Source organism: Epargyreus clarus, unplaced genomic scaffold (assembly GCF_041222505.1).
Source record: "Epargyreus clarus isolate Ecla_fem2 unplaced genomic scaffold, WU_Ecla_fem_2.2 ptg000010l, whole genome shotgun sequence".
Lineage (NCBI taxonomy): Eukaryota > Metazoa > Arthropoda > Insecta > Lepidoptera > Hesperiidae > Epargyreus > Epargyreus clarus.
Genome location: NW_027332218.1, coordinates 6,405,972 through 6,427,940, shown reverse-complemented (window position 1 = coordinate 6,427,940; position 21,969 = coordinate 6,405,972). Strand labels below are relative to the sequence as shown.

General features: G+C 34.4%; 1 protein-coding gene across 1 annotated transcript in view; it reads right to left on the bottom strand.

Annotated features, from left to right (window-relative positions):
* LOC140745400 (uncharacterized) overlaps positions 1 to 17,483 on the bottom strand; it is a 115,644-nt gene extending 98,161 nt beyond the window's left edge. The window contains exon 1 of the mRNA XM_073077238.1: positions 17,209 to 17,483. The gene's annotated coding sequence lies outside the window, so the exon portion shown is untranslated. The remainder of the gene's footprint in view (positions 1 to 17,208) is intronic.
* Between the last annotated feature and the right edge of the window lie 4,486 nt (positions 17,484 to 21,969).

Genomic DNA, 21,969 nt, shown 5'->3' with positions numbered 1-21,969 from the left:
CCGACGAAGTCAGTGAAAGATTACCAATGATTTTTGTCGGATATTCAGAAGAAAGTAAGGGATGTCGATTATTTAATACGAAGACACGTTAAATCACTATAAATAAATAAATAAATAAATCACAATCAGTAGAGATGTTTTTTCCTGAGGACAATGGGAATAATTTCAGTTGTCAAAATAGTAACTTTTTTTGATTTAATTTATTGTCATGTTCGAATGAAAGTGATGATGAATGGCAAGATTATTTACATAACTACAAAGACTAACTACAAAAATTTAATTGGCTTTAAAAAATCTGTTGTTGAGATTCAACTAGTAGAAGGTACCGGAAAGGAAAAGAGTAGAAATATCTACAAAAAGGAATGAGATGCCATCAAAAACAATGCTTGTAAAAAGATCCAAGTCTCGCCATTCAGTTCTTCTACCGTAAAAAGTTTTGAGATCTATGTAAAACCAAGCCGGTAAATGTATGCAGTCCCTACTTAAGGGACCTTCTGTCTTAAGGTATTATCTCACTATCTAACCTAACAACATCTCATGGGACCATACCAATATTAAAAATCTTTTATGTTCTAAATAAATCGACGTGGCAATCGTACTAATGTTACCTGTGTGATGCGATATGATAAGATGAAAACACAATGTGACTTGCAGTACGATTGCCACGTTAATTTATTTAGAACATAAAAGATTTTTAATATTGGTATGGTCCCATGAGATGTTGTTAGGTTAGATAGTGAGATAATACCTTAAGACAGAAGGTCCCTTAAGTAGGGACTGCATACATTTACCGGCTTGGTTTTACATAGATCTCAAAACTTTTTACGGTAGAAGAACTGAATGGCGAGACTTGGATCTTTTTACAAGCATTGTTTTTGATGGCATATAATTATATTCTTTACATAATATTTGGACAAAAATAAAAAAGTACAAATACAATCTCATAGGAGTTTTAACCGAGTCCAAAAAAGAAGGATGTAATATTTTATGGATTATTGCTTCTAAACTTTCCTCTTAGTGGCACAACTGAACTTCTGAACCCCGGGGTTTACAGAAACCCAGGAGGATATGTTCCCAACAAGTCTATGTACTTTCGCATTCAATCTTGCATATCACTGGACATAGAAAATTCAGCAAATTTTGATATTCCTGCTCGATTTAGGACGTGCCTTTGTAACTATTTTTTGAAAAAACATTGCATCACTGACCTCGTAGGGCACTCCTATATGATTAGTCCTTTAATCACTTAACCTCAGGACGTTGGCTACTTCTACAGAAAGCTTCTGTCCTCCGCCACAGATGCGAAACAACCAATTTAGTTAATGTAGTTCAACGAAAATAACTTTATAGAGGCTGCTAGTCGCAGTTTATCATAGCAAAACCGAAGCACTCAAATTAGCTGGTGACCTGGTTCCAAAACTAAAATAAAGTTTGCTACCTAGGGATGGCGATCGAGATCGATTAATCGAAGAATCGATATTTTAGACCAAAAAAAAATTTTTTTTTTAATCGAGTTCCAGTAAAGGATCAATTGAATCGAAAAGAAATTAAAGTTCTAGAAAATCTAAAGTTGATTTTTTTGGAGGTGGTCATATGTGTTGCCCATTTCAGCTGACAAGATCAAAAATCGATTTTTGGACAAACGGTTCTTTGGGCCTGGATTTTTTTGTGAACGATTCAAGAGTCGATCTTTTTCGGAAAGAATCGCCTTCCCTATTGCAACCCAAAGCTATATTGGCAGACACCTATTATCAATTTCCAGAACATGGTTCCACTCTTTGGCTCTTGGGAAACTAAAACTATCGGATTTAGTATGTAGTTGTGCTGTTTCTCAGCATCACTTGATTATTTTTTTGATCGATTGCTGAGGGTAATGTATTTCGAGTGTATCTATGTATGTATGTTTGTTTTTTGGTACAACAAAATAAACTAAAAAACTAGACGTTTATAATAATCAAAATTTTACAGAAATCTATATCTTGCCATGCGTTTTGTGTACGATTACACATATGTAGGGATGAGCGACATCTGGGAGTATACCCTGTTATAAATTGGGTATAAAAGATAAAACTTTATATTATATATTTGTACTAAAATACTGGTGAATTATTTAGATATATCTGAATGACGTAAATCTTTTTGTATAATTTTTGGGATAAACTGACTCAGCCGATAGTTGAATTTAAGCAAAATGTTGAACTTGTAGTATTAATATCATACATCTAGATGACTTATACCTTTTTATATAATTTTCGGGATAAGCAGACTTAGCCGGTCGTTAAATTTAAGCTTACATATTTATGGAGGTTATGTAAATCGTAAAATGTTGATTTAGTTCACTGCGCAGTGCGGTAAGAAACATTTATATGAAATTTAAATTATTCGTCAGTTGTTGCATGATGTGTAAAATTTCAGATAATTTTATGGTAACTTTTACTACTAAGATATGTTTTGATGGAGAAAAAGATTTATTTTGGAAATCTCCCTATCTAGTATTTGCGCAAATTCTCTACACAAGATAGTCACAGAACAAGTCTAAGTTGATACGCCTTGGATAAGTAGCACCACACTCTTCCACGAGTGTTCTTGGCACATCCTTTGAATCACAACACAGCAAATCTTAACAGCTGTTATTTAGCAGAAACAGGTGTGGTGGTGGTGCTTCCAAAATCGAAACCCACAAAGGGTACCTTCACCTTTTGTCGCGCTTGTAGCACACGTGAATACTTTAAGTTGTGCGCTATTATGCATTGCGAGCTACATACATTTTAACATGTTAAACTGTAGGTTCTAAATTTACAGGTTTCATAAGCAACTGTAGATTCTGGTAGCGAGTGGGCTGCCATCAATGTTTTATGACGATAAAATATTTAGACAACGCTTGGAACGCTTACCGTCGCTTACTTGCATACATTATTTTAGCTGTGTTAATTATATGTGCATTTTAATAGCCTTATTTGCATAAATCTCGGATAATCGACACAGGTACTGTGGTCAGGTTTTGTTTAAAATTTGCTGTTTAAGGTTTAAGGCGAGCTTAAAGAGTGCTAGACGTAGTAGAGAGGATACGCTTCATGGTTCGACTTTCGAAGCACCACCGCTGCAACTACCTCATAATAAGCGTTGCATTTGATGGGTACAGAAATACGAGGCGAATCAACTCAGTCCTCAGGGGTAGCCAATCTACCGTAGGACTGAAATTTGTCTACTAAATTGATTTTAAATACAGGCAAAGGTTTTGAATTGTCGATTTCCTTGAATGAATTGAAGATTCTAAAATTAGGTATACGAGTATGTATTCTCAAATTTTTGAAGTTGAATTTATTTTTTAACATATGTGAATCGCGATTGTGTTACAAAAACTAAATTATTCAAGCGAAACTTAATATTTTTGTCCAGCCTACGTTTTACTTTTGAATATTTGTATTTAATTTTCTTATTTTTTTCATATACATACTGTTTTTATTGTAAGATATGCATTGCTGTTATATACTCTAGCTATATTAGCCACTAGCTGACCCGGCAAACTTTGTACCGCCTCAAAATCTATTGATCAAATATATATCATAAAATATAGCCTATGTTTCTCGTGGATAATGTTGCTTTCGAATGGTGAAATAATTTTTAAAATCGGTCCAGTAGTTTTGAGCCTATTCATTACAATCAAACAAACAAACAAAGTTTTCCTCTTTATAATATTAGTAAAGATGTCCTTAAAATACGTATTAAATATGTATTCTGTAACAATCATTAAATACAACGCACGTAGGTCTAGGACCTTTAAGTATATTTACAAATTGGGCTGAAGCTTGCGAACAATTACTTGAATAATAAGTCTTGAGTTTTGCAGATTTTTCCTCGGAATCCTGTAAATAAATCAAGTCGTTTGTTCGTAAGGCCGCTGAATTATGAATCGCGTGTTCTGGACGGAATGAATGTTCCTATTCATTGTTCTTTTCTTCCTTACCTACTAGTAATACCAGATATTAGGAAAATCTGTTCTTACAAGGTTTTTGACGGTCGCAGAATAATTTATTTTGTAAATAGAATAAGCTGTAGTATACTTAGACTTATATTTTTTTTACACCGCGCTAGCCAAGTGCAAATTGGTAGACTTGATTTCCTCATTTTCTGACTTTGTTCACCGGTATTGATACAGCTAACTTATACTTAATACACACATTTTGAAAAGTCAGTAAGCCTGAGATTTGAAGCTAAGACCCTCCGATTACCGAGTTTCAACTACTAAGCTATAACGGCTTTTTCTTTACTCGTGTTCTTTAAACATAAATGGGGTTGCATCTCACAGAAATTCACAAGCACTACCCTTAAACGCCCCTAGCGGACTGTATTGGAACTGATTGGAAACAAATACAAAAACAGTCATATTTGTAAAAACGTAAAAACTAAGGGTACAGATGACCTCTTATTATCAAATTGCTCGCGTATTTGCCCTATTTATTCCAACTTAAGTTAAATTGTAACCCTTACTTCTACAACTGACAATTGATAAGGTTTGAAATATTGAAGCAAATACTTTATTTTCTGCTTTTTATTTTTGCTGTTAAAGCATGTTTGGAAAACAAAGTGCGGACATAACGCCAGGTTTTTTGCGAATGTTTCGTGTTCGATTTGCATTTTATGTGTCGTTACACACGACTGAATAATTTTAAACAAACAGACGAATGGCGGTGTTACACACATGTTATTTTCAATTTTATTTGGGTAACGTAAGACCGGTGAATGAAGAAGCTGCTGTGTAGAGATCTTAAAGTGAATGGATGGTTGATGAATATATCCTTTTGACAGCAGTTTTAACGCTGACAATGTAGGAATGGTGAACGAAGAAACTGCTGTGATTGGTGAATCTTGAAGTTAATGTATGGTTAATGAATACATCTGTATATAACAGCAGTCTAAAAGCTGCCGAGTTTAAATGTGTGGTAAGGAAGAGACGTGGTAAGGAAGAGACACTTACACGGCGCTTTCCTATTTACTCCTCATGGGTAGCAACGGACCTGTGGCCGACAGATAGGACTCCATCACGGGTCGATTAGAAAGAAAGAAAGAAACAAACATTTTATTCGGATAATTGCAACACAAATGAAATAATAGAAAAAGATACTATAGATATAAATGTAGGACTTACTATCAGATGGATTGCATGCTCATCATCCAATTACTCAATTTCATGGCAGTTTTCATATAATTAGTAAATATTTACCACGTTAAAATAAAAGTTGATTTTAAATGAACACCTCAAAATACACGAACTGTTTTACTAATGGCTCGTCATTATTTTGATGGATTTAATTGCTTATCCAATTACGCAAGCAACCAGTGTTAAAAGTAGGCATCATTAAAATTGTATACACAGTATCTAAAGCTTTCAATAGATAAAGGAACATCGATAGAAATTTATATATCTTCGTTTTTCGAGTCCGGAGACACCTGTTTCTGCTTTATTGGATTGTAATATTAAGCGATGCTGTGTTCTGGTTTGAGTGTTGTAAAAGATAGATAGAAAGTGTGATAGAATCGTGTGACAGATAGATAGAAAAGAGATCGGAAGCATTATTCAGTCTTTAGAGGTAAAAATATATTTGTGACCACTGGCCATTATCTGGTAGGTCTACTATAATATGCATGATCAAGTCATTTACAACGCGAAAGACTACGTATGATTGCTACTTCTATAACATAAAATATATTTTTATACGCTTAAAATAATATATTCTTCTTTAATATAATATATCCATTTGTTCTAAAATGGTATACAAGCATAGTTAATAAAAATTTGAAGGTTTTGTTGCAATAAATCAATTTAAGAAATAGGTATTCTGACATGTTTTATTGAATTGAGTAAAGTGCCACCTAAGTTGTTAGGCAACTTAAAATAAAATAATATAAATTAATTAGTTTTACTTAAATTTTCTGAAATAATTATTATTTAATATGTTACAAAACCGAATAGGTTTTTGCCTACAAACCTGCAGTAGCGACCTCCATGTTGTTCCAACAAGGGTTTGTGGTCGACCCGATCATTAAATGTTTACGTATCCTTCGATTGGTTTCACGATTATTACTAGGGCATAAAATTATTTCATTATTGTCATAAAATCTGGTTATGCAATACTTTAATATAAAATTAAAGCAGTCATAGTGCTTTCGAAACTCCCCTTAATCGAAGGGTCCGAGATTCAAATCCCAGGCATGCCTGTACTCTCTAAATTCCTCTGACTTTGTACGTATGTACGTGTTAAGAATTGTCGATAAGTGATCATTAATACTTAATTAATAAGATTATACGAAGGAAAACAGTCGTGAGGAAACCTGCATTACTGAGAAATCTAAAAAAAACATTTTGAAAAGTATGTGAAGTCTACTAACACGCACTTTAGAGAGGAGATCCGTGCCCAGCAGTGGGACAGTAATGGGTTGATGATGATAAAATTCTGCCCCTTATTTTCACTCTAGTAGATCTTACGATTAAACTAAGATATCCATATTAATGTCGAAAGGTAGTTGGAATGTCTACGTATCGATCAGCTTAACCTTGACGGTGGTACCGACAGTCGCTAGAATGTTTGCGGTTAAATCAATAGCTTAGTTATTGAACTGGCATGTTCTGAAATAGCAACATTCAAAATTGTGTAAAGGGTAGTATAGTATGCAATTGATATAGGTAGCTACTTAGTTATTTTATGGTTCATCATCATCATCATCAACTCATTATTGTCCCACTGCTGGGCACGGGTCTCCTCTCATAATGAGAAGGATTAGGCCATAGTCCACCGCGCTGGCCTATGGTATCACCTATTGGTAGACTTCACATACCGTTGATTTTTTGTTTTAATAAATCTCTCTGGTATGCAGGTTTCCTCACGATGTTTTCCTTTACCGTTTTAGCAAGTCATAATTAATTTCTAATACGCACATAATTTCCAAAAATCAGAGGTGCCTGGGGTTTGAACCTTGGATGCCTCGATCGAGAGGCCGAGTTTCTTAACCACTAGGCTATCACTGCCTCTACGTCGCTCCCACGACACTGGGTACCTTTTGAAGGTTTCCCCCTCGTAAACAAAAAAAAGTCTATCACTGCCTATATTTTATGGTTGGTGATAGTAAATTTACTTCATCTGTTAATAAGAGGTCATGTATTGTAACCATCACGTACATAATATATTTGTCTCTAGTTTTTCCATTCTTTATACCCGGATGTGGAGGGTAATGTTTGGGCATATCTCTCATATTTTGGAACGCCCTACAGTCCACAGGGCGCGGTGGATTTTTTTATGTAAGGTTTCGTGGGGTTAGTCTTAATTGCCGGAATGACTATATTTTTAGTATAGTAATTTATTTCGTAGTATTTTACTTTAAGTGGTAGGGGAGACATATTTTTCCGAGGCGTTCCAGCTTAGTCCTCAAGGGTAGCGACGCATCTGTGGCCGACCTCAGGGAGGAATATCTTATCCTATTTGGGGTTGATTACAGATGTCCATGAGCGGCAGTAGCCACTTACCATCAGGTGAACTGCATGATCGTCTGCTACTCCTATATTATATAAAAAAAAACTTTAAGTAGCCGGACTTTTTAATTATGTTTATTCTCTTGTTTGTTACATTTAAAGAAGCAAACGAGTATGAAGTCCACTTATCAATAGGTATACTGTATGTACATCTGCCACTAAACTATATTTATTAAAAAATATTACATTAACTATTTTATAAAAAAGTATATTTTGGCTTAATTTACCAACTTAATTAAACTTTGAACAAAGGTAGCCCCGAATAAAATTTACTCTCTTTCACCTTACACGTTAAATACCCTCCCAAAGCCTAAATGAAAGAACAATCACAAAATAAGCCTCTAAATACGTTTAATTGGTTCCATCCAATTGTAAATTGAAACACGTAGGTACCGGCGAAAATTTAATCAATTACGGAAATGGAATACGGTATGGAGTTTTTCATAGAACTAATTACTTTGAAGCGCTTTTGTTACGTGATGTTAGTTAGTATTTCTAATTGTTAAATTGGAAACGTATTTCTATTATGTAGATGTATTAAAATAAATGTTGGAGTAGGTACTTAAGATACATACTTATCCGAGGCGTTCCAGTTTAGTCCTCAGGGGTAGCTGCGCATCTGTGGCCGACTTCAGGTAGGAATATCTAATCCTATATGGGGTTGATTACGGATGTCCATGGGCGGCAGGAGCCACTTACCAACAAGTGGACTGCATGCTCCTCTACTACTCCTATATTATATAAATGAGTATGAAGATTTATTAATATAAACCTACTCCAAGTAGGTACTTAAGGTAATGTAAGAGCGACAGAAAATTAATACACGAGCGACAGCCTCAACTGAAGACTGTCGCGGATGGTCGTCGACTGTTGCCAGCAGTTGCTAACGACAGACGGCGACAGGCGGCGTCGGTTGCCGGTACAGGCTGTTGTTCGTATATTAGAGTATTTATGCACTTTTGTGTTCAGAAAATCAAAGTAAGCACTTTTTAAATTATTGTTTTGTTTAGGTACACGAAAATATTTCGTCGTTAAGTATCGTAGTTAAGTGCTATAGCGTTTTATGTTTATTAAGTAGCGAAATAACTAAGACAAAATAACATGGCGATACTGGGAATTATGACATATTTTCATTAAAAAGTGCATAAAAATATTTATCGCCAAATTTTGCTAAAAACATTTCCTTTGAAAAATGTCCGTGATTTAAGTCTACATAGTGCTACACGCTCGAACATCAGTACAATGAACTCACAAGTATTTGATGAGAGCCTTAAATTGGCTCTCCGAACAGACGAAAATGTGCATTTGCGAACATTGAGAGAATTTTTCAAGAGACTTTCTTCAAATTGGATAAAGAGCTAGATGTGTCTACTATATGCCTGTTTACTAAATAAGCAAAGGTTTTTCTTCCACTAATGCAAAGTATATTCCCACTAGACATTTGTAACACTAGGGAAGCCATTAAAACAAAACAAAAACGGAGTACATCTAAAATTTCAGACACTTTAATGGTCAGTACAACCCATGATAATTTAAAAATAGACTTATTTATAGCTTAAATTTTAACTCTTATAATAATAAATGTTACAAAAACTGACTAAGAAAGTACAGGTGTGACAGTGGTGGCAGTCAAACCACAACGGTTTGGACTTCTACCTGATAGCAGAATCAATGGTTATTGGTTCTATTATCGGCAATTATCTTGAGGCTGAAGCATCAAATCGCTTGCCAGATTGACAGGTTATATAGTAATTATAACGTTGAAGAGATGTCCCGTATACAGCCATCAAGTAAAAAACCGTATAAAAAGTTTTGAGCTAAATACTAATCCTGTTACATATTTATAACGAATATACCTCCATAACTATTAATATTAACTCCACATTACTATAATATAATACAATTAATACTAATCCTTCAATCAACACTGATGCAGTATTCCGGAGCAATGCGTTCAATGTGAACTAATTAGAAACTCGGGTAACGAATGCATCGCATAACGCGTTCATGCGTGTAATTGATTTGAGAGGCTAGACACAGCGTATAATAGTATAGAGAGTTGTTCATACCTTAAGTACTAGTTTTAAGTTTAGTTAATTAGACAGAAATAGGTGTGACGGTGGAGCCATCGGAATTGAGCGACAGAGGGTTCTACCACCTTCAGATTGTAGGAATTCTTAAATTATAATTATAATGTCTAAATTTTAGTCACTTCTCCCTCATAAATTGTTATCCCGTGTTTTGCAGCGGATAATCAAAAGGTTGCAGATAAAGACTAATTCTATTATTTCGTAGTATAATAATAGTTACATTATAGTACCCTAATACTAAACCAATAATACTATGCGATAATACTATTAATACTAATCCTATTCAATCAACACTGACGCAGTATTCCGGAGCAGTGCGTTCAATGTGAACTAATTAGCAACTCGGGTATCGAATGCATCGCATAGCGCGTTCGTGCGTGTAATTGATTTGAGAGGCTAGACACAGCGTATAACAGTATAGAGAGCTGTTCATACCTTAAGTACTAGTTTTAAGTTTAGTTAATTAGGCAGAAATAGGTGTGACGGTGGAGCCGTCGGAATTGAGCGACAGAGGGTTCTACCACCTTCAGATTGTAGGAATTCTTAAATTATAATTATAATGTCTAAATTTTAGTCACCTCTCCTACTTATGAACTGTTATCCCGTGTTTTGCAGCGGATAATCAAAAGGTTGCAGATAAAGACTACTTATATTATATCGTAGTACAATAATAGTTATATTATAGTACCCTAATACTAAACCAATAATACTATGCTATAATACTCTTAATACTAATCCTTCATTCAACACTGATGCAGTATTCCAGAGCAGTGCGTTTAATGTGAACTAATTAGCAAGTCGGGTATCGAATGCATCGCATAACGCGTTCGTGCGTGTAATTGATTTGAGAGGAGACACAGCGTATAATAGTATAGAGAGCTGTTCATACCTTAAGTTCTAGTTTTATGTTTAGTTCATTAGGCAGAAATAGGTGTGACGGTGGAGCTGACGGAATTGAGCGACAGTGGGTTATACCACCTTCAGATTGTAGGAATTCTTAAATTATAATTATAATGTCTAAATTTCAGTCACCTCTCCCTCTTATGAACTGTTATCCTGTGTTTTGCAGCGAATAATTAAAAGGTTGCAAATAAAGACTAATTCTATTATATCGTAGTATAATAATAGTTATATTATAGTAATAAACCAATAATACTATACTATAATACAATTAATACTAATCCTTCAATCAACACTGAAGCAGTATTCCGGAGCAGTGCGTTCAATGTGAACTAATTAGCAACTCGGGTATCGTATGCATCGCATAACGCGTTCGTGCGTGTAATTGATTTGTGAGAATATACTAAAGAGGACTAGCTCTCTAGTATATTCTATATCTAGCCTCATGTATTGATAGCTTGGGTACTAATGTATAGTGTATTGGTAGCGTTGGTGCGAAGATAGTAGAGTGGTAGCACCATCGCCATGACTAGTTCAAGTTCGGCTGAGGTCTGACTTGGAGGGTGTAGTATAGACACTTTGGCGAGGAATTCTATCATAGTCCATAGAGCTAGCATGTCTAGCTGACATCCGTACTATTAAACTAGGACCTAACTACTCGTAGCTAGGATTTTTTCTTTATTTTTTTATATCAAAATACAACAGCGGTAGTTGTTGCTAAAAAGCAAAATAACATTTTATAAGGAACAGAGCTACGAGTACAGTCAAAATATAAGCTTAAATCACATTTCTTAATAGAAATTAAAGTTAATTCCATTAAAATAGTCACAGCTGTTAAAATATAATCCGACGAAAGTGTGTCACGTTGTTGAAAGAGAGCTGAAACCTTTACAATACTTTGTGGGGAAGTGGGTCAGGATAATGAGTTCTATCTTTGGAGGAGATGCGGTCTGGTCTTAACGTATTCTAATTAAAACACACTTTGCACAGGAATACATTCAAGAGATAGAAGAATCTTGAAGTAATCAGCACGGTGCTCATAACATAGTTCTCAAAAGTGTTAGGAATTGTTGTTATACGGCATAGGTCTTGACCTATGCCGTATAGTCCACGTAAAACTGCTAGTCCGCTCTGAATATAGAAATGAATCGCGTCGCCATAGCAAATTGTATGACTACACCTGCTCGCAATAACTTCAGAGCGGACTAGCAGTTTGGCGCAAACTATACTATTAATGAGTTGAAACCTTACTACTTAATATTGATTGGTTACATACAACTTTCACAGGTGGTAGAATGAATATAGTACAACCTGGGCGGTATCATCGTCACACTTATTTTAGTGTGCTTTTTGCATATCGGTGGAAGGATTTCGGTTGACTTACATATGTGGCGACTATCTTAGTTCACAGAAGTGATCACACATCTGTGATCTGCTTTATATAGAACTGTAAACTTATTAAAATCGATTACTACAAGTAACTATTATAACATATACGTTAATTGAAATCAAAGTTAATTCCATTAAAATAGTCACAGCTGTTAAAACATAATCCGACGAAAGTGTGTCACGTTGTTGAAAGAGAGCTGAAACCTTTACAATACTTTGTGGGGAAGTGGGTCAGGATAATGAGTTCTATCTTTGGAGGAGATGCGGTCCGGTCGTAACGTATTCTAATTAAAACACACTTTGCACAGGAATACATTCACGAGATAGAAGAATCTTGAAGTAATGAGTTCGGTGCTCATCATATAGTTCTCAAAAGTACAAGGAACTGTTGTTTCGATACAGTAATCAGTTTACATTATACTACTTTTTTCTATACGTCTATTAAAAAATCGTCGTCGTCATCGTCGTCTACGGTGTTAGAACTATTACAGGTGTTATCGGTGACCATCGGAGTTAGTTCGACATAGGAGGAGAGGTTTTGAAGGTGGTAGAACCCCTTGTGGTTCGACTCCGGCGGCACCACCGCCACATCTGTTTCTGCCTAATAACAGCAGTGTTAGGCGCTGCTGTGTTTCGTTTTGAAAGGTGTGGTAAGGGAGACATACTTTTCCGAGGCGTTCCAGCTTAATCCTCATGGGTATCGGCGCATCTGTGGCCGACCTCAGGTAGGAATATCTAATCCTATCTGGGGTTGATTACAAATGTCCATGGGCGGCAGTAGTCACTTACCATCAGGTGGACTGCATGCTCATCTGCTACTCCTATATTATAAAAAAAGAAGATACTAACGCCACACTTATTTCTAGCGTAAAGTAGTGCATGCATTTCGCCTTTCTTAGGCCACGTATCTGCTTCACATATAACTAGTATCTAGAACGAAGTTATGGATGTACAATAAGTAAGAAATTTTGAAAAGTCACACGCATGTTCCAATTAATTGCATTATGTTAACATAGAATTAAATTGACAGGCTATTAACCCTGTTCTGCCTTCATACTCATATAATACGAACTAGTAGCCACGGGCAGACAATTATGCAGTTTGAATTATATTACATTAAAATTGTATAAAATTGTTTATCAAAGGGTTGGTATTCATAAAATACATTGATGATCCGTGTGGCGAAGTGACATTCCAGTTCGATATGCGTTGAGTTCCGAGTTCGATTCCCGGCCCAAAATATATAAAAAGAGTAATTTAAGTTATTGTTTTGGGTCTGTATGTTTGTGTATTTATCTTTTATCTTGGTGTATGTTAATGGCATCTACGAAACAGGAAAAGTCTGATCTAATGTTGGGCTCTGTGTGTAATTGAGTGGGTGTAAGTATTTTTTGTTATTATTATAATAAAAAAGCACTGTTTTAATTGACGTTAATATACCGTTTTAAAACCAGAGAGTTTTTCGTTACATTTTTAAAGCGTGTGAAGTTTTATACGTATTTAATTGTGGTTTAATATGACGGTTTCATTTCGAAAACCGTGCACTACAGGAATTAATATATTTGTACCACTATATGACTTGTACACCGATTCACCGAACAATGCCATGAATGTAAGCCTGAAATGGTTATAAGTATGTACATAAATTACAGAGACTGCGTTGGCAACAGCGGATACAGGGTTGAAATACTTTGTAACTGTCCGAACATATTATGTTGTTTACTTTAGGATTGTTTGTTGAGTAACTTGCAATTATAAACGAATTTTAATGAAAATTTCTATATTTCTAATTTGCGAAAGAATTTGAAACCGCTTATAGAATATTTATATAAAAAAAATCTTCAATAATCGAAAATTCATTAACGTGTAAAATAGTTATTTTGTAAGTTATTACACTTTTATAAATACGCAGTACGAACGGTTATGCTTGCGGGCGTTCGTATAGTTTTTCAAATATTCTTTAATTTAGAATCCTTGATATTTTATATAACACAAGTGCTTATGTAAAGCTCTATAACCTGCTCTATCATTTGGTTAAAGTGTCGTCAAAATCGGATCATTTGTTTCCAGTATAAGACTGACAATCAAAACTCCAAAGGTATAAACAATATCACTTGTATACTAATTTACCGAACAATGCCATGAATGTAAATGTAAATGCCTGAAATGGTTACAAGTATGTACATACATTACAGAGACTGCGTTGGCAACAGCGGATACAATAAAAATTTTGTTGTTTTTGTCGAAAATTCGTACATTTTAGTGAGCGAAAGATAATGAAACCGCCTAAAGTAAGTAGCAATTACATAAAAACAATATAATTCCGATAAATATTCTTTGAAAATCGAAAATTCGTTAACAGTAAAATATTTATTTCTTAGTTATCACAACTATATAAGTACGTAGTACGCACTGTTATGCTTGTGTGCGTACCTATAGTTTTTTAATATATTATCTAATTTAGAAGCTTTAATACTTAATGTTAGACACTTGCTCGTGAAAACTCTTATAACCTACTCCATCATTTTAGTCATTGTCGTCAAATTCGGTTACTTCGTTTCCAGCATTAGATTGTCTATCAAAACTCCAAAGGTATAAAGATATAGCTTGTATACTAGTTCACTGAACAATGAATGTAAGCCTGAAATGGTTATAAGTATGTACATAAATTACAGAGAATGCGTTGACAACAGCGGATACAGGGTTGGGATACTTTATAACTGAACACGTATAGTTTAGGATTGTTTGTTGAGTTACTTGCAATTAAAAACGAAAATGGTTGAAATGAATGGTTCAAATTCGTACATTTTTATTATGTCTCGCTTTGGAGCCTTAAATAAATTGAAACGTCCTATATTGAGTAAGGAATAAAAAAGGAGTAATGTAATTCCGCGATAATATGAGAATTAAAAATCTTTGACGATCGAGAGGTTCGAGGTTCAAATCCCAGGCACGCACCTCTGATTTTTCAAAGTTATGTACGTATTATAAATTTTACTCTATTGACAATGTTATAATAATTTAAACTTAATAAAAAAAGGCTATTATAAACTAATTATCACTTGCTAAACGGTGAAGGAAAATGTCGTGAGGAAACCTGCATACCTGAGAGATTTATAAAAAAATCTCAAAGGTATGTGAAGTCTACCAATACGCATTTGGCCAGCGCGGTGGACTATGGCCTAATCCTTTTCATTATGAGAGGAGACCCGTGCCCAGCAGTGGGATAGTAATGGGTTTCTGATGAAACATTTTTGTTAGATACAGATAAATATTGATTTTATATACTGCTATACAAACATACGTTATACAAACTTCAAATGTAAAAGTTTTGAAATTACAGACAATTATTTCAATTTAACTTTGTCATATAAGTTGAAGGAGATTGTTGTACTGTCGTTACCGTAGTAACGATATCGTAATTGTTACGGTAATTACGGTTTTTCGTAGTTTTTTCATGAATGCCTCCAGTCAATACCCATCAACCCAATATTTTTCAATTATTTGGTCGATAGCGGTAATTGGGTTAATCTTAGGGTATAATAGTCTATTGTTCAAAGTTGGAAAACTATGTAGTTTAATAGCCAAATCGATATATAGGTAAATAGGTAAAGATAGAAAAGTTCAGAACCTTTTTCTCCTTTGTTAAAGTTTTTCCTTTTTTTTTGTGCTCCTGTAATAACTGTTGTACCGGTAACATATGTGCATATCCGAGGCGTTTCAACTTAGTCCTCAGAATAGAGAACCATCTGTAGCCGACATCAGGTAGGATCTAATCTTATCCAAGGATGATAACATATGTATATCGGTGGACGTAGACCCTTACCATCAGGTGGACTGCATGCTCATATGTGACAAATATATTTGAAGAAATAATCCTGAAATTTTCAAGATTTATTATGGTCGAACTTTGACTACTCGCTAATATCCAGATCATTTCTAAAAGAAACTGTATCATATATCGTATATTTTCGTAATAGGATGCATTTGATATACATTATACATGTATGCTTTAAATACATGCTTATACACATACAAATACATAAAACTGTATAGCTCAACTAATGTCAATAGCAACGCATAATTGATTGATTTCTATGCGGCAAAGTGATTTAACCGTAATCAGGTTATAAACGCTATCATTACTTAATACAGCAAGTCAGTTTATTAGAAGATTTTGAAAAATGTTTAGACTAACTTTATTAAGATGGCCTTGTATCTAAAACAAGTTTTATTTCTAGGTCTTTTCGACTATCCCAAAAAATATTAAAAGATTTTTGAAAAACTTAAAATTTTTGGCAGCTTTATTAAGACGGCCTTGAATCTAAAACTAGCGTTAATTTCTAGGTATTTTCACAAAAGTTATTGTTCTTATTTTGATGCTGATAAAGTCGAAATACTACAAAATTGTTATGGAAAGTAAAGTCGTAATTTTATACGAGCAGTCGTAAAACCGAAAACCCCGATTTGAACTGAATTCTAGTAAGAGAGTTATTTTAGATGTTTGTGTAAAACATAACCGTTTTGTCCATTGATGCAGTATAACAATAATGAAGTAAAAGAAAAACTCTTACCTAAATATAAAGAGAAATTGAATTGGAAATATTGCAATTACTTAATTCGACTTTGTTGAATTAACTTTTAAAATCAAAATGATTTAGGGTTGCCTAATGTGATAGTGTACTTCACCTAATACCTTAATCAGTTACAATTCTCCGATATTATTATATATTATTAAATTTAAAATAATTACAAATTGAATGAATTACAAAACCAATTTAAATCAAATGAAATAATTAAAAAATCGAATAGAAAAAATAAAAAAATAAGTCAATGTCAAATAGGTTTATAACTTGTCTACAAGACTTTTCATGCCTCATAGCATGAGTCTGTCCCCACCATTGTAGGCGGCCTGAACCATTTTTCCGTACCACATTGATCCAATGTGCATTGTTGGAGGTAAGGATGTGGTGCGGGTTAGTGGCTAACATATAGTGGATGTTTTCGTATTACCCAAAAGGCCTTCGACGACCTTTCACGTTTTATATACTATGATAATAACCGGGACCGAAGGCTTAACGTGGCCTCCAAAGCACGGATTTTTTTAACAAACACAAAATATACTCAAACTATAAAGTACTACTAATTACTCTGTAATAAAAAAAACGTCTCATCTGTAGAATCCATATAAAATGCAAGTAAAGTATTAACACATTTTAATGAGCACAGAATGATGACTCTACATATCACTTTTCCGCTACGCTACGGAAAGTTAAATGAAGCTCTACTCTAGTAACTTACCCGGCAACTTAAAATTGGGTTAACTCTTCGGCGTGGGGTAAAAACAACCCTCTCACCTGTCACTTTCAATGTAAATTCTCACCCATAGTTATTTACGAAAACTATTTTATTTAACTAACATATTTATTGCACTTTGTCTCAGACATTTTACAAAAACGTTATGTTATGTTTATTAATTAATGTATGTTGTATGTTTTTATTTATATTCCATGGTTCAAAGTTACGTATTTCACGGAGCGATGGGAAATACGTGCGTTCACAACGCCGCGCATGCAAACACTGATAGAATTTTCAGTGTAACTGAAACTAGAGCTTTCGCAGGCTTTAACGCCTGGAAGCGGCTTTGTGGTTATTACTGGAAGGGTTCGGTTCACTCGGTGCCACCTGCACTGACACTGATTTAGCTGAAATTGGATTTGTATACGAATGTGGTGTTGTAAGAATAAATTGAATAAATATTTGTTATTTTATGTCAACAAGCGAAATAATATTCTGCGTATTTGAAAAGCTATTAAATTGTTAGTGTCATCAACCTTGCCGTTATAATTACATTACTTTGTAGTTTATCGATTTAAGTATGTTCAAAAGGTAAAAAAATTAAGGTAAAAATTTGTAACCTACTTAGAATCAAGCTATTTATGCTACCTGAACAAAAGCCACTTACAAAAAAAATTACACTTAAAACAGATCATTCGAAATGCCCACCGACATTCGTTTTATTTATTTTTTCATAATATACATTTCTTTTGTGTGTTTATGTTTTGTACATAGTGAAAACGAGAGAGATAAGATTCCTAATTGAGAAGAAAGTCTCAGATTAATATCTCCTTTTAAACAGGAACATAGCAGCGCTTAAAATTTGTTATGAGCAGAAATAGGTATGGAGGTGGTGCCTCGATAAAATACTCATAAAATATCTCGGTATAATAAATCTCGATAATCATAAAAGATTCTACTACATTCAGTTACAATATAATCTAGGCAGCTATTGTTAACTTACTATCGAGACAGCATGCAGGATTTATCCGCATACCTACATTCATATACGAGTACAACCAATCGATCAACTGCAAATACTGATTGATTAATCCCCGATTGAAAGGAGCTTAACAGATGTTGCAGCTGTTAAATTTATAGTCATTTTATCCAACGTTTGGTTTTAGAAGTTATAGAACCCTTTGTGTTTTGATTCTGGTTGCATCATCGCGGGATCCACCACCTTCATACCTATTTCTGTCTAGCAGTATTAAGTTGCTGTGTTCTGATTTGAATGGTGTTACAAGGGTGTTACAGGACGTACTTTTCCGAGGCAAGTAGGTAACCTGAGACACGCCGCTACCCCTGAGGACTAACTGTTGTTATTTGGATAAATGTTTTAAATGTTATCTGGGTTTAAATACAGATGTCCATGGTCGGCAATAGTTACTGCATAACGCGGACTGCTTGCTGGTCTGCAAGCTCCTATATTGTATTTCCCTGTAGTTCCGGGACCAGTATAGGGCTACGGTATCCCCTGCCTGTCGTAAGAGGCGACTAAAAGGGGCTTTCGGGGTTGCGGGCGGCAAGAGTGGGAGCTCGAACCACCCGGCTAGCGACCCTGGGAAGGACGGCGGTATGTGTGGTCGCATTCCGAGCCCGACGGGGCAGTGTGCTGAGAGGACTCCGGTTGCGTTCCTTTGGAGGTCCTCTACGCAGCGCCGAGGACGACCACCGGGGGGGGGGGAGGGGGGTTTAGTGCGGTAAAAGTCCCACATAACCCCGTGTCGCTCCCACGGTACCGGGTACCTTTTGAATGTTTCCCCCTCGAGAGAAAAAAAAGCTCCTAAAATAAAACTTTTGGCTGTACGGCCAGAATCTTGATTTATAAAACGATATCCAAAGTAAAGTAGTAAGATTTTTTTGGGTCTCCATGTCTTATCTTTTCAACCTTAGAACTTTGTATTTAAATGCACACGTAGGGAGTTTAAATAGTCATTGTTACGTAAACACAATTATAATGAGTATGTGGGAATGACGCATGTGACGTCACAAAAGGCGTTGTCGACCTATCTTGTATACGGGTAGGGTTGTCAATTATACTGTATTTTAGTTCATTATACTATTTAATGTATTATAGATAAATGATATAATACGCAAGATACTATAGTTTCATTTCTAAAAAGTTTAGTTTAGAGTCTTAGTTTATATTACATGTAATAAGACGGCGCAAAAATAAAATCGTCAAAAAATAAAGGTAAATACAATATACACACTTGTCATTTCTGTCAGCATCTCCCAAAAATATTATAATTTTGTCTAAATATTTGTAATATCAAATAATAAATGTATTCTATTTTCATGCATTTCCCAGAAATACTTGCAATTTAGTGAACTAAATTTGTATAAAAATATAATACAAAAACATATTCGTATGAAAAGGTGACAACCCTATATACAATAACACTCACAATACGAGTATATTCGTCTCGACACACGTTTATAGGTCAAATGCATCTGTAGTTGCTGATAGACTGATTAATCAGGAGATTGAGAGCTCCAACGATTAATACCAGTATTGAGGGATCATATTGAGTAGAGTAATCGATTTTGTATATCCCTGCCATAGATTACTAAAGATTACTCACTCCTAACAAGAAAATGTACCCAGTTTTGAAAATTGAAATAGTTGCGTAAAAAAGTTTTGCCACATCTCCGTGCTAAAATGTCCCTAAAATATTTGAAATAATTATTTATTTATTACGTAAATTACGCAGTATTAGTTATTTATTCGTAAATTTTCTCGAAAAATGTTTTTTTGTCAAGAATTAAAAAAAAGAACTTCCTAAAATAAGCCATTTGTGGCTTCCTTCAATTTCAAGGCGGCGAAGTATCTTTACTAATCTATGATCCCAGCTATCATTCTTTGAGTAATTCTTTTAAAACATTGTTGCAATAAAAAAAAGGGAACTCTTTTGAAGTATTTTAACAATATTCATTTTAAATACGTACCATTTCTTGATTTGATGAAAAAGTCAAATTAGCTATTATCGTTCTGAAGTGGATATTTTTTGCACTCTATCTGATGGTGAGTTACCGCCGGCTATGACAACTGTAATTAACCTCAGATAAGAGTAGAAACCTACCTTCTGTCGGCCACAAATGCGCTGTTACACCTGAGGACTAAGCTGGCCTCGGAAACGTATCTCCTTACCTCACTCTTCAAATAGGAAGAAATAGGTGCGGCGGTGGTGCCGCCGGAGTCAAACCGAAAAGAGTTCTACCGCCTTCAAACAAATTACAAATTTTATTTTGCGATATTCACTGTAATGAAGAGAACCCCTATCTTGTGATGACAGATTATTAAATGAAAGATCATTTATTTACTTTTATTAAGGATTAGTCCATGTTGATTATAGCTAACTATATAATTGTCTATCTACTTTAAAGATTTATATGGTTTCTTGTTAGCGCGCATAGCCCCATCTAAGCAGCTTATGAAATATCGTGGGGTGAAAGGAAATTTATTCTATAATAATGTTTAGCTTAGACGGCGAGTAAGGATTTTGGATATAATGTTCTTTAAAATTTTGAATATTTTTAATAAAGATATATCATCGAAAAGGTTTAATTATTTTACCTATGTATAAGATTTTATATACGTAAGAGCGTATATGTGGTATGTGGAAATATGCGAGGTTTTTAAGAAAAGCTACCTGGTCTACTATCCTCTTCATCGCTAATACGACGGTATTTAAACTAAAGCCTCTGAAATAGTGACCCATCTATGATACAATTTATTTTTTTATATTTTCGAATTGGCAACTCCATTAACATAAATCTATTAACAACTCCGTATGGATCAGGGGTTATACCTGAATCAGACAGCTGATGCATAGCACTCATGAGGGTTGAGATGGTCGCCTGATGTATAAGTCTGTCGAAACTCATACTCTTCCATCAAAATACAGAATGAACCATCGTAACCAAAATACACCGTGAAACATCCACTATCGAGAGGATTCAATTAAAATGGAAATTTATTGACGCAAACCATGTTTTTATATTCATTGAGTTTGCGCACCCATTCGTGGGATTCAATTTGCTTCCCGAGATAAAATTAAACGAACTGTTCGGATGAATCGAATGCGCTGGAGCTCCCATCCTTTATTGACATGCCTAGTACGTTTATATTACCTGAGGAAATTTTCAATCATTTGCTCGTATAGAATTGTAATATTATTGTGTCACATACTTAGAGTAAAAAGTGATAAGTATTTTAAAACTCAATTTAACAAACAAAATTGTATATAGTTCTCTGTTTAGAAAAAACTGCTGACATAATTTGGGGAATAATTTATCCAATAAAAACGGATAGTTTATGTCAACTTACAATAAAAATGCATAAGTACCTACATAGGATAATCAACAAGATATAAAACAAAAATGTTCACGGTGTATTCCTTAGTTTAATTTAGTTAAATATAAAGAAAAAAACCTAAAAGCCTACTGTAATCATATGACTGTATATGTGTTAGAAATTACCTATATGTAAGGTATTAACATAATTAATAAATAGTACAATTCTATTTGATAACGCTTGTCCGCTTAGATGACCTAAATAATATATAATAAAATTTATTATTATATATTTTAAATATTTCATTTAAAATATATAATAAATAAAATCTCTACAGATTTTTATCTGAACCTCTACTTAAAAAGTATGCTAACGATATGAAGGTTCGGTAAAAGATATGCTCAAGAATTAATTTTGTTCAGTGA